This window comes from Eptesicus fuscus, chromosome 9 (genome assembly GCF_027574615.1).
Source record: "Eptesicus fuscus isolate TK198812 chromosome 9, DD_ASM_mEF_20220401, whole genome shotgun sequence".
Classification (NCBI taxonomy): domain Eukaryota; kingdom Metazoa; phylum Chordata; class Mammalia; order Chiroptera; family Vespertilionidae; genus Eptesicus; species Eptesicus fuscus.
This window is the reverse complement of record NC_072481.1, coordinates 56,594,263-56,612,870: the sequence shown is the minus strand read 5'-3', so window position 1 is coordinate 56,612,870 and position 18,608 is coordinate 56,594,263. Positions and strand designations below refer to the sequence as shown.

Genomic DNA, 18,608 nt, shown 5'->3' with positions numbered 1-18,608 from the left:
GAACGCAGGCCCTTCATAGCCAGACCTACTTGTTTGCAAAGAAACTGTATACTCAAGAGTATTTTATGAATCTCCTGATTTTAAGTTTTGGCCATCGAGTCAAACTTTAAAAAACATTTTGGCAAAAATGAAGGAGATCTTCCCTGGCCAGTTTGCCTCAGTAGTTAGAGCATCAGCCCTTGAACTGAAGGGTCATGGGTTCCATTCCAGGTCAAGGGCATGTACCCTGGTTGCAGGTTCAATCCCTGGCCCCAGTCAGGACGCAAGCAGGAGGCAACCAATTGACGTGTGTGTGTGTGTGTGTGTGTGTGTGTGTGTGTGTGTGTGTGTGTCCCCCTCCCATCTCCTTTCCACTCTCTAAAAATCAATGGAAAAAACATCCTCACTGCTCAGGTAAAGATAATAAATAAATAAATAAATAAATAAATAAATAAATAAAATCTGTGGATCAGATTCCAACTATAAGCCACCAGTTTATCAATTCTGCAAATATTCTCCAAGTCCCCTTGACTGAGGACCTATGTGGCAGAAGTTTGGGGCAAGAACAGAGGGAGGGGGGGAGGTGCTGCAGCAAGAACCGGAGATACCTGAGCTTCAATGAGGAATCGCAGGACAAGGCTGGTAAATGCAAGCAGGTAGTGAGGTCCACTGCACAAATGCCTTCTTACTGACTCAGAACCTAGAATAATTCCCATCATCAGCAAGTACTGTTTTGCCAGTGAGAATCTACTCCAAAGTGATTAAGGATTTTATGTTTTAACTAGAGGCCCAGTGCACGAATTCGTGCATGGGTGGGGTCCCTCAGCCTGGCTGGTGATCGGCCGATCAGAGGGGCTGGCCAGCCAGGGGAAGGGATCACAGGAGGTTGGCCAGCCGTGGGAGATTGGCTGTAGGAGCACACTGACCATCAGAAGGCAGCTCCTGCATTGAGCATCTGCCCCCTGGTGGTCAGTGTGTGTCACAGCAACTGGTCAACCGGTCATTCGGTCATTCAGTCATTAGGTCACTTAGGCTTTTATATATAGAAATTTTGACCTGCATTCAGGGACAGAATCACCAAAAACATGAGTTTTTCTCCGAGAATGAAAGAACTAAAAACTATCATGAGGTAAAGTAGAACAGATCCCCTAAGCAAAAACCTATAAATGGTGACTGATGGTGCTAATGCTAATCCTGGTGACCAAATTCTCAGGAGACCAAATTCTAAGGAGCCTGGAGCTACATCAGTGAGTCTACAGCATTAATATTGTCAGTTACACTGTGTCCCATTTGAGGAGAATGGATTAACAGAAGCAAGATGCCCTGCATAGACTTCCCAAAAAGGGGCCCAAAGAAGCAGACAAGGTCAATCTGCACTGTCCAGGATTCTGTACACCCAGCCATGTGAGTGTTATCATCTGAATTATATACAGACCTACAGTGGTCAAGTCAGAGTCAACTTAAAAAACAACCTTATGCTCCCCGCCCCCCTGACCACACATCCATCATGCCACTGAGACTTCACCAAATGACCTGCTCGATATAATTTGTCTTCCCATATAAATTTGCTGCTGGGCGGGAAATGCACCGCTCAGCTAACGTGTTTTGGTCTACGGCTACAACTACATTTCCAGTTGTATAGTGATAGCCTGGCGTTCTGACTTAGCAACAAGTCTCCTGTAAGTTTGGTGAGCATGATATAACCCTGGAAAAGTGAACAACTCCGGATACACTGAAAAAATAAACGGTTTCTGGGATTCACAGAGCTAAGGACCCAGACTCTGGAATATGGGAGGTTCATGAAGGGGTTTTCATTCATGCCTGAGAAGCCAGCCAGCCTCTCAGAGGGTGTCTCTATCTTACCTTGCTCTTACCTGCAACACCAGTTGCTCAAGGGGGAAAATATGTAGAATAAAAGATTTTTTTAATTAATAAGCTTTTTTTAAACCCTCGCCTGAGGATATGTTTATTGATTTTAGAGAGGGGAAGGAGAGAGAGAGAGAGAGAGAGAGAGAGAGAGAGAGAGAGAGAGAGAGAGAGAGAGAGAAACAACAATTGGTTGTACAAGAAGACACTCCAATAAAATGAGCCATCCAGCTGGGGCAATAAGCTTTTTTTTTTTTTTAAGCAGTTTTAGGTTCACAGCAGAAGTGAGCATAAAATACAGATGTTTCCATACACCCCCTACCCCCATATATGCATCACCTCCCCCATTACCAACATCCCCACCATAGTGGCACACTGTTAACAATCAATAAATCTATACTGATACGTTATCACCTAGAGTTCACAGTTTAGGTTAGGGTTCACTCTTGATGGTGTACATTCTGTAAGTTTGAACAAATAAATAATGACATGAATCCACTATTGTAATCTCATCCAAAATAGTTTCACTGCCCTAAAAATCCTGTGTTCTGCCTATTCAGCTCAGATTTCTTGTTATCGCAGTGTTTATTCGGCTTTCTCTTCGAGAGTGGTATCTCACAACCAACCACTTGGTGGCACCAAAGCAGAAGTTAAATTTTACGTTCTGGCTTGGAGGCCTCCAAAAAGGCAGTTTTCACCGCTGAGGAAATAGAAGCCATCTTTATGATCCTATGATTCAGGAATATATATCAACCAGTTTATACATGAAAACAGGCAGGATACTTCTATTTGCCCACAGGGGGAGGGGGGAATAAGTTCTGTGTTTTTTTTAATTTTTTTAAGATTGTGGAGATTTTCAGTCGGCCTACTTTGGGGATGCTGGCCTGCCTAAGCATGTCTAACCAACCAGGCCAAGCCCTAAATCATCAGCCACTTCACTTCTCATTAATGCATCTGCATGGGGCCTCTCTAGGGGCTGGACAATCAGAGGGGTTCAGTTCGCACAGTAGACACTAGGAAGGGGCCTGCAGTAGCTGGACCCCCTAGATTCTCCTGGGGCTCCCCCCACCTCACCCCCCCCAAGCATGCTGAGTGCCTGCAGCAGGTCACTTGGGGCACAGGACACTCACAGCTGCTCCCGGGCACCAAGAAGCAATCCTGTGTGCTCCCAAGCCCTTTTGGGGCAATTATATCTGCTACTCTAATTATGTAATTTAATTTAAAAGTACATGAGCTGGTAGGTGTGAAACAGAAAGTTCTTATTGCTAGGAAAACTAGGTTAACTGCTTTGGAAAGACTCCATAAGAGTGAGTTGCAAAAAAAATTAGGTGTGGGCACGATGATGCTAGGAGATGAGAAAAAATATATATCTTTCAACATTCATTTCACATATCTGGTTTTTAAAAAAATGAAACAGAACCCATAGACATGCATGAAGGTTGTGATTACATAAGGAGGATAATAGAGCTCTGATTTGTGTCTTCTACTCAAAGAAAGGGTCTTTTATATCATAAGTGGTAAAAGAATGTATAGTTATAGGTCTTAAATTGTTCATAAACACTTGTTTCATTGTTTATAACACCCCATTTCAACTAGCATTTTCAGTAAACAGACCAACCCCAGTCTCTGCTATATCAGAGAGACAGGAAAATGGAGGTGACAGAAAAGATGTCTCTAGTCCTTTCGTGAACCCCAGGGAAAGAAGAAGGACTGACGGAAGCCAAAGCCCTATTTGCAGGAGGAGCACATGCAACACGACTTAGATCCCCAGCTCACACAGGATGACAAGGGGGGAAGCCCGGCATTCTCCTGCTTCCGCACAAGCTCTTGCTCTGGTCCCAAGAGGGCCCCCGTTGGCCTGGAGTACAGAGCACAGCTTTCACAGCAGGGCAGAGCCACGATTTCAAGGGGAGGTGGGCACAGACGGACACAGCTATGCCAACGGTTGCTCAATGAACAAGAGCTGGACTTGAGACTCAGAGAACCTGCGCTTAAAGCCCCAGCTCCTCCATTTGCAAATTGTGTGACCTTGAGGAATCAGTCCTTTTCAGTAAAATGAGAAAAGCACTTGGGTACAGTCTTGTTTTAAGCATTCAACGGGCTAATGCTTGAAAGGTGCTCAGCCCACTGGCCTGGCTGGTGTTAGTGCTGCTGGAGAGAGCGATCTGCTCTTCCCACTCCCTCCCCATCCGCACCATACGCGCTGGTTTTCTCTCTTAGAGTGAGAAACAGGCAAAGGTCTCTCTTCCATTATTCAGAAAATTGTCACTTCAAATACAAAGGTCTCTTTTTTATTCTATTTTATCTATTCTATACAACTATGACTTTCCCCTTCAATTTACAGGGGGGTAGTAACAACAGATGACCCTCCCTTGCTCTTCTCAGACTCCACCAAGTGGCTGAGTTTAAGCCCAACTTATCCTGGGGGCCCTCAGCCCTGGAGGCCCTCCAGAGTCCATCTTATTGGATGATGACACCCCCACACACACAAAATCCCCCTATTAGAGTTACATGACATCACGTGAGCAAGTGCCCACACATATCACCACTCCATCACAGAAAAGGAAACATGCAGCCCCCTCCCCTAGCCAAAATCCCCCTATTAGAGTTACATGACATTAGAGTTACACACACACTTTTCTCAGAATAGTTTGACAAAACCTCGCTTATATCCCAGAATTCAATATTTTGACTGTGCATTCCCTTTGTCCATGTGTCCTTCCTCTCTCCAAAATTTGTCAGCTTTCTTTAAAATAGCTATGGATTTCTGTTATGTCGAGTTTTAAAGCGGTACTGGGACAGATAAAAAGCAAGAAAAAGGAAGCAAGAGGAAGAAGCCACGTGTGCAAGGCATCAGTTGTCAGTTGGATCATGAGGTCTGGCAACACACGAAACAACCCCACAAAAAACACACAAAGTCACTCATCCACGTCTGTAACTTCCCTCTCCGGAGTGACACATCACGAGAAACATCAAAAGAGTGGCCAAATGGCAACTCAGGGCGGATTTTGTGGGACGTGGCCACCAATGTTCCTCAGCATTGCAGGCTCAGAAATGCTTTCCTTTTCTTGTCTTTTCCTCTTTTTTTCCAGTGTTCCCAAGGCAGACCTGAGAGTCTCGGAGGTTGAGTCACACTCATGAAATTCACAAGGAACAGACGTCATCACCTCAATTTAGTAATCCATAGGAGGGAAGGTGTCAAAGGTCCAAGTGGGCTTTCATGCTTCATTCGCATGAGCCTGAAACGTCTTGGAGGAAGTGATGTCCAAGCAGAGACCCAACCATCCAGGATTAAGAGAGCAAAACTAAGGGGGAAAGGAGGGAGAAGAGAAGGGTTCCAGGCCATGGATGCAAAGACTCCAAAAGCAAGCAATGGAGAGTTTATGGTTCAGAGTCCCTCCCAACGGGGTGACTCTCCGCTCACTAGGCCTCTGCCCCTCCTGGGAATGATTCACTTGAAACCTTCTTCACTCTGGGTACCTGAGGAGCTTAGTGCGCACAGATGCCACCAGAGCAAAGGGCTCGGGCATGAAAGACAATTCTCTTAGGCCAAGGCTGCAAACGGAGTCCATAGTTACATGGGGTCCATAGACATGTTTGTGACGTATGCAATGTTCTCTGGTTTTTTAATTAGTTGCCAACATTTAAAAGTTGGACACAAATCAGAGTTCTATTATCCTCCGTATACAATCACAGCCTTAATGCATATCTAATTTTAAAGATTTCTCATAAAAACACACGCTCTAAGTTTCTCTTGGAGAGTGACACATTCCTATGAGCTTGGACATACACAAATGGCACTGTCCATAGACAGTTCATGGGCTCCCTACCTTACTTTCACCACCAACATACATAACACACACACACACACACACACACACACACACACACACTTTTCTCAGAATAGTTTGACAAAACCTCGCTTACATCCCAGAATTCAATATTTTGACTGTGCATTCCCTTTGTCCATGTGTCCTTCCTCTCTCCAAAATTTCTTAGCTTTCTTTAGAATAGCTATGGATTTCTGTTATGTCGAGTTTTAAAGCGGTACTGGGACAGATAAAAAGCAAGAGGAAGCCACGTGTGCAAGGCATCAGTTGTCTGTTGGATCATGAGGTCTGGCAACACATGAAACAATCCCACAAAAAACACACAAAGTTGCTCTTAACTGTTCCTTTGCTGAGATGAGCAGTGTAGGACAAGTGTCAGAAGTGGAATAACTATACCCCAAAATCTCTTTGTTCTTTGGTTAAAGTGTCATTTGAGAAACACTTAGCTGTGTTTTTATAACTCCTGAAACTACAGGCAACAGTTAATGTGTATGTCTAGGAAGAAGGTGCATATCTTTAACCCAGAGGGAACTATGCTAAAAAACAGATTCTAGACCTCTAAATTCTAATATATGAAAGTTTTTTTTTAAAAGAGTGATGGCTAAAATATTTTCTTCTTACCCTTTTATACTTCTTTTATTCCACAGTATGATTTTATCATGGGAATTCAAAACTAAAAAATTGAACTTAACTTTTATTATGATTTATTATACATATTTCCCCCTGGCCTTTAAAAAGTTAAAAGTATTACAAAAAACAATCCTGGCACTTTAAAGAGATAATACAATGTAATATTCTACCACATTTCTAACATGGGACCCATTTATAATAATATTAAAGAAAACTGTTTAAAATGAGAATAATCATATAGTTAGAAATTATAAAGCCACTAAAAGTGGAATGATTCAGTTTCTCTACTTCTTAGACTAGGAATGCTAGCCTCCATTTTTAAAATAGTTGTTTTCTGGTTATGAAAATAAGTCTGTTCATTTTATATTTAAAATGTAAAAAACACAAGAAGCCTAAAGAAAGAAAGAAATTATTAATAAACTCAACACATGCCCTAACCGGTTTGGCTCAGTGGATAGAGCATCGGCCTGAAGGATCCCAGGTTCGATCCCGGTCAAGAGCATGTACCTTGGTTGCGGGCACATCCCCAGAAGGGAGTGTGCAGGAGGCAGCTGAATCGATGTTTCTAACTCTCTATCCCTCTCCCTTTTTCTTCCTTTCTGTAAAAATTCAATAAAATATATTTTAAAAATAAAAAAATAAACTCAACATGTAAAGATAACTGCTAACATTTCAACATGCATACACTATAAGTCATTTTTCTTCTACATTTAAAGATAGCTTTTACAAATGAGATAGTACTATACATTGTTTTATAATCTGCCTTTTCACGTAATATATCAAACATTTTTTCATACATAACAAGAATTGCTTATACACTAACATTTTCTGAAAACATACTCCAACCACAATTTTGAGCATAATTTCTCCTCTTTTTAATTTATTTATTTGAGAGGGGGGGGATCGATTTGTTGTTCCACTTATTTATGCATTCATTGCTTGATTCTTATATGTGTCCTGACCTGGAATCAACCCACAACCTTGGTATATCAGGCACAGCAGGGTGGGGGGGGAGGTCAGGGGACAGGAGGATGCTCTAATCAACTGAGCTACCCAGCCAGTGTTCACTGGTTGATTCTTATATATGCCCTGACCAGGGATTAAAACTGAAACCTGGGCATATCAGGATGACACTCAAACCAACTGAGCACCCAGCCAGTTGAGCATAATTTCTTAAATTCCTATAATTATATAACTACCATTTTACAAATACTTTCTGATAAAATGTGTATTATTGGTATCATTGCTGTTTTTCTAATAAGTTATATTATACTCATACTATTCAACAAATTAAGGAAGCCACTTACATTTAGCATCATTTTTGATCCCTTCATCCTACATTCCTATTTTAATTGCTAAGCTTAAAAACAGCTGAATGCTGTTGTCTACCTTCTACTCTAGAGTTGATATTCATTCTAAATGCTCCTTAAACATCATCCTAAGTAGTCAATCACTGTTTAGGGTGTCTTGGGAAATACAGATTACATCGATTTTAGTATTATAAATTATGATAATTACACTTTTCTCAGATTAAAAACGTGAGCATTTACTAAATTTTCTATTAATGAGAGTTTACAATGTGGATGAAAAGAGGTTGTGCGGAAAATAACCTCATGGAGTAATGTGATCATAAGTTCCTAAATGGGCAGGTCACGCCCCAGACATACAACTTCTTTGGTAAAAGGTTTATCTTTGCCTTAAGCAAGTCCATTGTTTCCATGCATCTAGGTTAACACACCTTTAAATTGCCTCTCATCAGACCCCTCAGAAGAGAAACCACCCTCAAAAGTGCACATAACCCTGTTAACTATCCTGTAATCCAATCCCCGCCTTGCTTTCTTTCGTCTTCAGTAATCTTCCTTTTGTTCCCTCCTTAATTCCAAATGCAGAAAAGAAGGTGCAATGGTCATCCTGAGAAGCATCTTTCTCAGTCTGTTGAGATCTTGCTTTTAAGCATATTGTACTCTCTGCTTTGCTCAAATAAGTTTTTATAAAAATTCTCTACAAGTTTGGATATTCTTAGGTCAACAACAACGAGAGTAGAAAAGAGTGCATATTTAGCCAGGGTATTTGTCCAGCTGGGTCTTTACATTGGACACACATGTCTCAGTTACACTCAGAATTCATCTAACACATCCGCCACACCCCACAAAAGAACTTGCTCTTCATTTATCTTTTTCCATAGTGTCTTTGTGGTAGATGCCAAAGGCATGTCTAACTAGATATAAGAAGGGCAGAACAAACTCTGACATAAAAAGATTAAGTGGCAAAATTTGTCATTGTAAACACTTTAAACCTTTGCAAAAAAAAAAAAAAAAAAATGAAAAAGAGTGCCAATGTCAGATAAAATGCAAAACATCTCAAACTGAACTTTTCTCCCTGACATTCCCCCAACCATTTCTACACCCCAACTGCCTCATTTCCAATTATCACTTTTATCACAGGCTCTCGAGGTAGAAATCTTGGGAGTCACATTTGCTTCTTCTCAACTTTCCTGTCTGCTTTAGCTAAAGACCATCAATGTACCTCAACCCCCATTTCTGCCTTTACAATACTACACAAGACTTTCTTTTCTTTGAATTCCCACTGCTGCCCCTAATCCCAGCCCTTCTCATTTACCCCTCAACTGTTGCAACGGCCTCTTACATGGTTTCTCCTCTAACCAAATATGGCTTCATTGTTCCTCTGGGCTTAATTCCTTAAAATCATGTCATTCTTCAGTTCTAATATCAAAATGACTCCCTATTATCCTCTAAGACAAGCTCAGGTCCCCCTCCTAGTTTTCCGAGCTCCTCTTACTATGGCCTGGAGCTACTTTTGCAGCCTGATTTGCTGCAGTCCCTCCAAGGCTAGACTCTTTACTGTCCTGAACACTTCCCACAGGAAACCATCCTTCCACGGCCAAGTTCAAGTGCAATCTTCTCTAGGAATCTTTCTCACCTAGTCCAGCCTGCTGGTATCTTTCCTTTTTCTGAACACCCATTTAAATTTCTGTAGTGGATTTAAATTTTACTCCACAATTCTGGAAAAAAAGAAATGTCAGACTGAACCTGACTTTAAGCTCCCTGCACCACAGGTTTGGTAAGAAATTGAGTCTTGGTTATACTTGAGAAGTCTCTCCCCTCTCAAGATCTGGAGGGCTGATCTTAGGCTCAGAGTGTACATAGATTCCACCCTGAAGCTCTCTGTCAAAGTCAGTGTGCCAAGCCCAGGGCACAGGGAGTCTTTCACCTCAGGCTGCAAGGCCACGGCTCTTACAGCTCTAACATCCCCATGCAACTCTGTCGGGCATCCCGTCACCTCGCAAGGGAAGTTACATGGGAATGGGGCACGGGTCCCTGATAATAGTGGGACCTGCCAAACATCTGTCCCATGGCTTTCTCATTGGGGAAGTCCTTCCCAATATTACCACTTATCCCAGCCACCCTCCCACTCTGAGCTTTAGAACCCCTCCCAATCATGGACAGGTCAGCAGAATTCCACTTTGCTTAAATCTGCATTACAGCGCATATCACAGTTCTAAAAAGGCAGTAACACATAACGTTGAGAGCACCAGCCTGGGGAGCAAAGAGGACTGGAGTGTTATCCTTGCACTTCCCGCCCACCACTGAGTGACCTCAGTGAGGTATTTAATTGCCCAAAGCCTCAGTCACTTATCTGGAAAACTTCATAGGAATGGCATGAGGATTAAATCAGGCCCTAAGAGTAGTAGTCCTTGTAGCAATGACTAATATTTATGTAGCACTATGTGCCAAGCACTATCCTGAGTACTATACATACATTAACTCATTTAATCCTCACAACACTTTATGGATTAGTAAACAGGCATAAAGGGAGTAAGTAACTAGTCCAAGATCACACAGGTAACCAGCAGCAGAGACAGAAATTAAACCCAGAGTCTATGCTCTAGACCGGTGGTCGGCAAACTCATTAGTCAACAGAGCCAAATATCAACAGTACAACGATTGAAATTTCTTTTGAGAGCCAAATTTTTTAAACTTAAACTTCCTCTAATGCCACTTCTTCAAAATAGACTCGCCCAGGCCGTGGTATTTTGTGGAAGAGCCACACTCAAGGGGCCAAAGAGCCGCATGTGGCTCGCGAGCCGCGGTTTGCCGACCACTGCTCTAGACCACAACATCATATTGCTTCTAATAAGCATTCAATAAATGGTAGCTATCGCTGCTATTAATAGAATTACTTGATCCTTTTTTTTTTATTATTGGTTTGAGAGAGAGAGGAAAGGGGAGAGGGAGAGGGAGAGAGAGACAGAGAGGGAGAGAGAGACAGAGAGAGAGAGAGAGAGAGAGAGAGAGAGAGAGAGAGAGAGAGAGAGGTGCATTTGTTGTTCCACTTATTTATGCAATTACAGGTTGATTTTTGTATGTGCCCTGACCGGGGATCAAACCATCGAACCCGCAGCCTTGATGTATGGGGACAACATTTTTAATCAACTGAGCTACCTGAGCCAGGGCAATTACTTGATTCTTTTTCTTTTTAATCTATGTTTACTGTTGAAAGTATTACAGATGCCCCCTCTTTTGATTACTGGATTCTTAAGGCACCTGCTGCTTTATGTAAATTGTAAGCTCCTGGAAGACAACGAAAGTGCTGACAACGTAATAGTTCTGAGAGAGCTGGCTCCAGAGACTCACTGCCTACATTAGAAGCCTGCCTCCCTCACTGGCCAGAGAGCTCCAAAATCTGGAACAAACTGCTTACCCTTCTAGAATGGTTGTAAGGATTAAATGATTTCCTGCTTAGCAAGTACTTAGAAAAGTAAATCGCAGCCATGACAATGATAGACTGATATATTCACTATTTGATATGAGATGTGATATTACCATCTGTCTTTCCAGGATCTGGAAGAGTACCAGAATTCTCAACAAACACTTGCTAATCAGCAACTCACCCACATTGGTTTTCCTGTTTCATGTAGGGTCATCTTGTTTCTAAATTCACTACTTAAAGAAAAGATTACACTTTCATAATAACAGTAGTAATATCAGCTAACGCTTATTGGACTTACTCTGCATTAAGGACTGTTCTATGACTTTTTACAGATGTTTATCATTTTAAAACGCACAACAGCCCCGTGTGGCAGATACTATCCTCATCTTCAGTTTTATGTGTGAGGTAACCAAAGCAAAGAAAGGTTAATTTAATTCACCTGACGCCACATTATCAGCCATATGTGGCAGAGTGTATGTACTTAATGACTTGCACTTTTGTTGTCTCTTTTGTAACTTTGTCCATATTCCCCAGGATATCTGATAGAGATCAATATACATGAAAAAGTACCACAAACATTTGTCATTTGAAATAGCATGAATAATAGAAAGTTTGAAATATCTAAATGTTTGAGATATCTGAAAAGTCATACAAAACTTAAAAGCCAGAGTTCCTCTTTAAAATCCAATGTATTTAATCTTTAAAAACGAGTGCTTGCATTAAGCTGAATCACGAAGCTGAGGTCCGAGTTTTCCAGCTGTGAATGACTCAAAGGACTCAGACATAATTCACATACTGAACATCCTATTCCGATGGACACATAGCCCAGAAATGAAGCCTCTAAAAGAAGACAGAGGCCAGAGGGCTGTTACAAAATCTAACCCCAAAATAAAGACTACCCACGCTTTAGGAAGTAAACTTTCTTTCAATTCCCTTTCTCACTTTCAAAACACTTTACAGAAACATTTCAGGCCTCTTTCCACAAACCTCTTTCCATGAAGAGCAACAACTGCAAATTTTAAAAAGACTCCAGGATAAACCAAACAGAGGTTCCTCTAAGTAAAATGGAATCAAAGCCTCATACATTTAATAATTATTTTTCTGCCATTAAAAGGCCTCATAGGAAAACAAACCAGTTGAGCCAGTCTGGTCCTAAAGCCAGTTAAATGGAAGAGTGAATTTTCATAGCCTTGGGAAAATCTGGGTTTACAGGGCAAACTCTGCAGGGTTGAGCTCATTGTGGAGACATGTTCCTTTTCATTGGCAAAAGAGGGAAGGAAGTGAGCCATGCCCTTAAAAAAAAAAAGAAAGAAAGAAAATAGCACCAGAGACATTCCAGCCGCTACTTGATAAGGACTGGGACGGTTGCCATCAACTCATGGCTAGAAGAAGGAAAATTTGGATCAGAAAGCAGCTGACCAAGAGAAATCAACCTGGATATGGGAGATTTCCCATTAAACTACAGACTTTCAATAAGAGAGTCATTTAAACCAGTGGCTTTCAAATGTTTTTTGCAATGACACAGAGTGAGAAATATGTGCATTATATCATGACCCATAAGTATACAATATCTATATCTAGGTAGATATAGATACACACACATCTATATATATATAAAACCCTAATATGCAAATAGACCAAATGGTGGAACAACCAAACAACCAGTCGCTATGATGTGCGCTGGCCACCAGGGGGCACACACAGAACATGGTGGGTGTTGGCAGCAGGCGGCAGAGCGTGGAACATGGCGGGCATCGGCTACAGCGGGATGGTGGAGCAGGTGAGCAGGGGCGCCAGACAAAGGTGGGGCGCCAATCACAGTCATCGGGGCGAGCCTCTGTTGGTTACTGAAAATTCTTTGCTTCCACGCACCACGGTCCCACCGGGCACTCACACCTGCTGCTGGCACCATCAGCAGGTGCGAGTGGCGGCTGCTAACCCCGATTGACCCTCAGAGCTTCTCCACCACCCCCTCCATGCTCCTGAGGGGTAATCGGGGCCCCCTACCTAAAACCCAACAACTCAAAGAGTAAGGAGAATTTATTTTTCATCGCCTATAGAGAAACAGGCCATAACGTGTAGCTTAGGTGTGTAGTAGGCTATACCATCTAAGTTTGTGCAAGCGCACTCCAATGTTTGCTCAACTACAAAGTCACCTAATAACACTTCTCAAAATGTATCCCTGTTGTTAAACAGCATACAACTATACTCATAAATCCCATTCCCTAGACCCCTGTTTTCAACATCCCTCTACCTCTTGCACATTTCCAACAGAATTGCCTCACAGATTTCAAATTCTTAAGATCCAAAATTGTACTATAAGTTTAACCTCTTCTCTATCTTCTCAGTCAAATCTTCTTTTTTTAAAGAATTCCTCACTTCAAAGAATAGCACCACACTCAGTCCCTCACACAAGCCACAAATCTGTGAGTCATCATTTGCAAATTCTTTTCCTTTACCTCTACCTCCAATGGGTAACTAATTCTACCTTCTTAACATTGAGTGGTATGCAGGTAAATATTTAACAATCACCTTTCCAGGCGACAAAGCTCCAATTTACAGCACTTGCTTATTTCTGTGATGTAAACACCCCACCATAGCCAATTTTAAACAACCAACTTGATGTCACTGAACATGAAGCTGAAAAGAGGTATGCACAAATGGTGCCAGCAAACCATTGTCTATTCCTTTGAACCATTTCTTATCTCCAAGTCTAAATTCAGAATTTTATTTTCTTCTCCTCAAGTAACACAATTGAATCTTTATGGATTTCCTAACCTCTATCTCATAGCCCACCCCACTGTCTGACATAGTCTTTAAAAATTCTTTCTAAAATCCAAGTCTCGTCATGTTACTCCCCTACCTAAAACCTTTCACTAGCTTTCCATTACCTACTCTTTATCTATAATAATAAAAGTGTAATATGCAAATCGACCGAATGGCCAAATATTATATATCATATTCCCAGATATATAATACTGCTCCATACCTTTGCATATTTGCTTATTCTGTTCCTACTCCCTAGGACAACTTTCCTTATTTGTTCATTGAGCAAGCCTCTTTTAAGATTCAGCTCAGCCCTAACCAGTTTGGCTCAGTGGATAGAGCGTCAGTCTGCAGACTGAAGGATCCTAGGTTCAATTCTGGTCAAGGGCATGTACCTTGGTTGAGGGCACATCCCCGGTAGGGGGTGTGCAGGAGGCAGCTGGTCGATGTTTCTCTCTCATCTATATTTTTAACTCTCTATCCCTCTCCCTTCCTCTCTGTAAAAAATCAATAAAATATATTTAAAAATAAGAGATTCAGCTCAAATCCCTTCTCCAGAAAGTGTTTCCTAAACTCCTAAGGTAGACTTGATGTCTCCACTTTTATACCTCTAGTACGTTTCAGCACCTCTAAGAGCTTCATTGAATTTTTTTTATATATATCCATCTCTTCTCATTAGCCAGGAACTTGCTGTAGGCAAGAAGTGGATCTTATTCATGGATATACCAATCATGTAGTATGGCAATGGAATAGAACAGTGACTATTATCCCAACAACTAGCATCCTAAAACAAGCATATACTAACTATTCAAATATCTGTTGAATGAAAAAATATCAGTAGTATGTTCTTGCCATCTGCCAAGGCCAAAGGACTGCAAAGATACCCAACCTGTACCTTTCAGATTGTTAGAGAGCCCATGATCTACTGTCATAGTCAAAGAAATTGCACCACATATTTTTTTTTTTTCTTACTGACTTCTGTATTACTTTCTTAGGGCTGCCACAACAAAGTAACACCTGGCTTAAACAACAGAAACTTATTTCCTTATACTTCTGGAGGCTGGAAGTCCAAGATCAATGTGTCACCAGAGTTGCTTACTTCTGAGACCTCTCTCCTTGGCTTGCAGATGACTATCTTCGTGTTCACATGGCTTTCTCCATCTATGTCTCCAGGTTCAAATTTCCTCTTCATATAAGTACATCAGTCAATTTGATCAGGGCTCACCCTAAAGACCTCAGTTAAACTTAATTACATCTTTAGAGACCCTATCTCCAAATACAGCCACATTCTGAGGTGCTGGAAATTAGGACTTTAACATAGGAATTTTAGGGGGACACAATTCAGAATATAACAGCCTCCAATGAGGCCCTAAAAAGACAAAATCTATAACTTAGTCTTCTTTCTTAGCATCTTTTATGACTAGCAGAGTACCTAAAACAGCAGCTTCTCAAATTATTTGTGTGATACATAAATGAAGGACCTTCCCAGAAGTATAGTCCATATCTGTAGAGCACAACCCCTTCTAAATCTGGTGGCCAACACAAAGAAGAATATGGCTTTTCCTTTCCCCTGAAAGAACGATTTGATGCTATCATGGTCTCTAGATAGCCCATTGTCAGACAATCATTTTTATAGTACCCAACACCTACCAGAAAAACCTTTAAGACCCGTCACCCAAAGCCAACTCACCCCTCCAGATTCATTCTGATACACCCAGACTGATTGTACCAGGTATGTCTAAAGTCAGATTCAAAGTCAAAAGAAAACTAACACTGCTTTGCCAAAAGGTAAGAGCTTAGGAGAAATGGTAATGTGGGCATCTGCCTCTTTCCTACCCAAAAGGAAACTTCCCCTTCACTGTTCTGTGTGATTTTGGTGGGCCTATCCATCATGTAGCTTGCCTTCCCACTATCAAGATGGGCATGTGACCTAATCAGTTCCCTCCTCTATCCCAGGAATTTGAATCATGAGCAGAGGCAGAAAATAATTGGAAGGGATCAATTAAGCCGGTACAATGAAGGGTTCCTGGTTCACATATCCTTGAAACAACCTTGGTTCCTAAGCTTCCCACGGCTTGATCAACAGTCTTTGTTTCTGAGATCTACCTGTTAAACTTTGGAGAAAAACATATTTTCCTTAAGTTAGATAGTGCTTATTCTATAGTTCTCAAAAATCTTGATACATATAACGGCCCCTAGATATGGGATATGACTAGTGGTAGACCTAACTATGGAAATGGGAGCAGGTAGGGAGCATGCCCCTCTTCATAGCTGAGTTGTGTTCATCATCCATGTTACTCCATTACAAGGCAGCTAACTACACTACTCCCTCCTGTATTTTGGGACGCACACAGTCCACATGCTTTTGAGGCTAAATCTTTAGGGAAATTGGTAGGGAAATATTGGAGTGTATGGCCATTTCTGTCAGCTTTTGGTAAAATCCCAGAAATGACTTAGCTTCAGCCAATATGGCCTATTTGAATGAGAAAAGAGAAAATTCTACCTCACCTAGACTGGTCCTTTCTCCTGGTAGAAATCCAAGATGGCAGAGAGTCAAATAATCATTTCAAATAAAAACAAAATATGAAATTTGAGTCAATGCATCCAGGATAATGCTAGAAAAACAAAGGAAGAAAGAAAACATAGCAAAAAGTAAGATTAGGACCAAGAGAATTGGGGGAAGCCTAGTTACCCAAGTACCTCCAGATGTATATACCAGTATACGCTCTCCCTGGCAAAGAGTGACATGCTGGGATGAAGCCAGAGGATGTGGAACAAACGTGTAGTGTTGCCTTTATCTCAGAGGCAAAAAGATAAACTGCAAAATTAAGGGCTGAAGAATGGGCAGGGCAGTAAGGCCTACATCTAAGAGAAAAGTCCCCAGGCTGGGGCCCAGAGGCAAGAACCAACCCACAGAATGGAAAATGCATGTAACCCAGCAGACATATGTTGTGTTAAGATAAACTGCCATAGAACCCTTGGAAAATGAAAATCTGTCACTGTTCCAATATCAACCTCCAGGTATCCTAACCCACAGCACCACCAGAATTTGGGATGCTGAAATAATATACCTTCTTTAGGAAAATTGTACCCAGTGCTCTTCTCAAATCTATTCATGGAATTCTTATGAGGCAACAAAGAAAAAATAGGAAAAGGTTAACTCTGAAAAACAAGATTATGAGGCAGAGATGAATGTAGAAAGAAAATTATATTCCTTGGGCTGTACTATGAGAATGACTTTGATTTACAAAGTCTAACTCAAATACTATTTCTGCCCAGCCAGCATGGCTCAGTGGTTGAGCGTCGACCTATGAACCAGGAGGTCACGGTTCGATTCCTGGTCATGGCATATGCCTGGGTTATGTACTCAATCCCCAGTGTGGGGCATGCAGGAGGCAGTTGATCAATAATTCTCTCTCATCATTGATGTTTCTATCTCTCCCTCTCCCTTCCTCTCTGAAATCAATAAAAATATTTTTTATATAATAAATAAATCAAATACTATTTCTCTCAACCTATCAATTTATATACTATGACCCCTGGGAAGTTGGTTACCAAGCAAAGCCACTTCAAAAGGAACTGCTGGATAGAAATCCAAGTGCTGGCCCACCTTCCTCTGTGAGAAGCGATGCTGCAATGCACCACGCAGCATCACCTTATCCATGGCCGTGGTTTCCAGAGTGGTCCCTCCAGAGCAGCACTGGCATAAAGCATTCTTTCCTTACATCTTCTTGGATCTCTGTCTCCCGCAAGTAATGTAACCTATCCTGTATTTCTATTAAATGGCACAGAACCACACGGAAGCAGAAAACATTTTCCAATTCCATATGGCTAGGATCTGCCATTTCCTTGCTCAAGGAAGAAGTGTAATTCCCCAGACCCACTGCATCCTCCCATCACGGTCATTGACTACCCTGAGGAAAGAGCCATGAGAGAAGCCACAAGGAATAGTTCTGTTCTCTGAGCAAAGGGAAGAACATCAAGTGGGTGGGGTCATGGGTGAGGAAGGGCAGGCCCAGAATAATTCTGAAGATATTTTCACACTGATGAACACTAGGCCGTCATTTGGCTTATTAAAATAGTGCTGGGTACTGAGAGAAGCTGGCACCTTTTCCTGGGGATGAGATGGCCCTGGGGGTTTGGACAAGAGCTGGAACACAGCTGCCATGGCTAAAACCAAGCAAGTACAGATGTCACACCAAAGTAATTTCATACCATCCCACCCTGCCAATTCAGAATGCCAAAGGAGGAAAAGTATGGAAGGAAGTCTTTAAAATAGACTAGACAACTATTTTAAATTCCACCTCTGTGTGTAACTGAAGTTTTCGCTATTGCGGTCCAGGAATGACAGTTACTATAGTTTAGAGAGCTTCATAAAAATCGAACTGCTTAGGAAGATGAACACAACACAATGTGCTGTTCTTGGCTTGAAACAACCACATCAAACTCAAAGACTCTGTAACTCCAAATGCCTTTTTTAGAAAATGTCCTTCTAGGCCATTTTTTTATCCTTCAGTGTTTGTTTTCCTAATAAGTAGTACTCTCTATTATTTCCTATGTTTTTAAATGATACACCAGAAGCACGTGGCACCACACCACCGTACTCATTTCCCTTAGAGAGTGAAGTCAGGGAAACTGGAAATTTCAGGGGGGACAAGTATCTAACCACTATACTGTACATCTGAAACCAATACAAAATAATATTAAGTATAAACTGTAATTGAAAACACTTATAAATAGAAAATGTAAAAAAGAAATAACAATTCAGCACAAAGAGAAAAGTGTAAGTATGATATAAATAGTGGT

General features: G+C 41.4%; 1 protein-coding gene across 1 annotated transcript in view; it reads right to left on the bottom strand.

Annotated features, from left to right (window-relative positions):
• GIPC2 (GIPC PDZ domain containing family member 2) overlaps positions 1–18,608 on the bottom strand; it is a 78,677-nt gene that overhangs the window by 22,604 nt on the left and 37,465 nt on the right. The gene's annotated exons all lie outside the window — the stretch shown is intronic.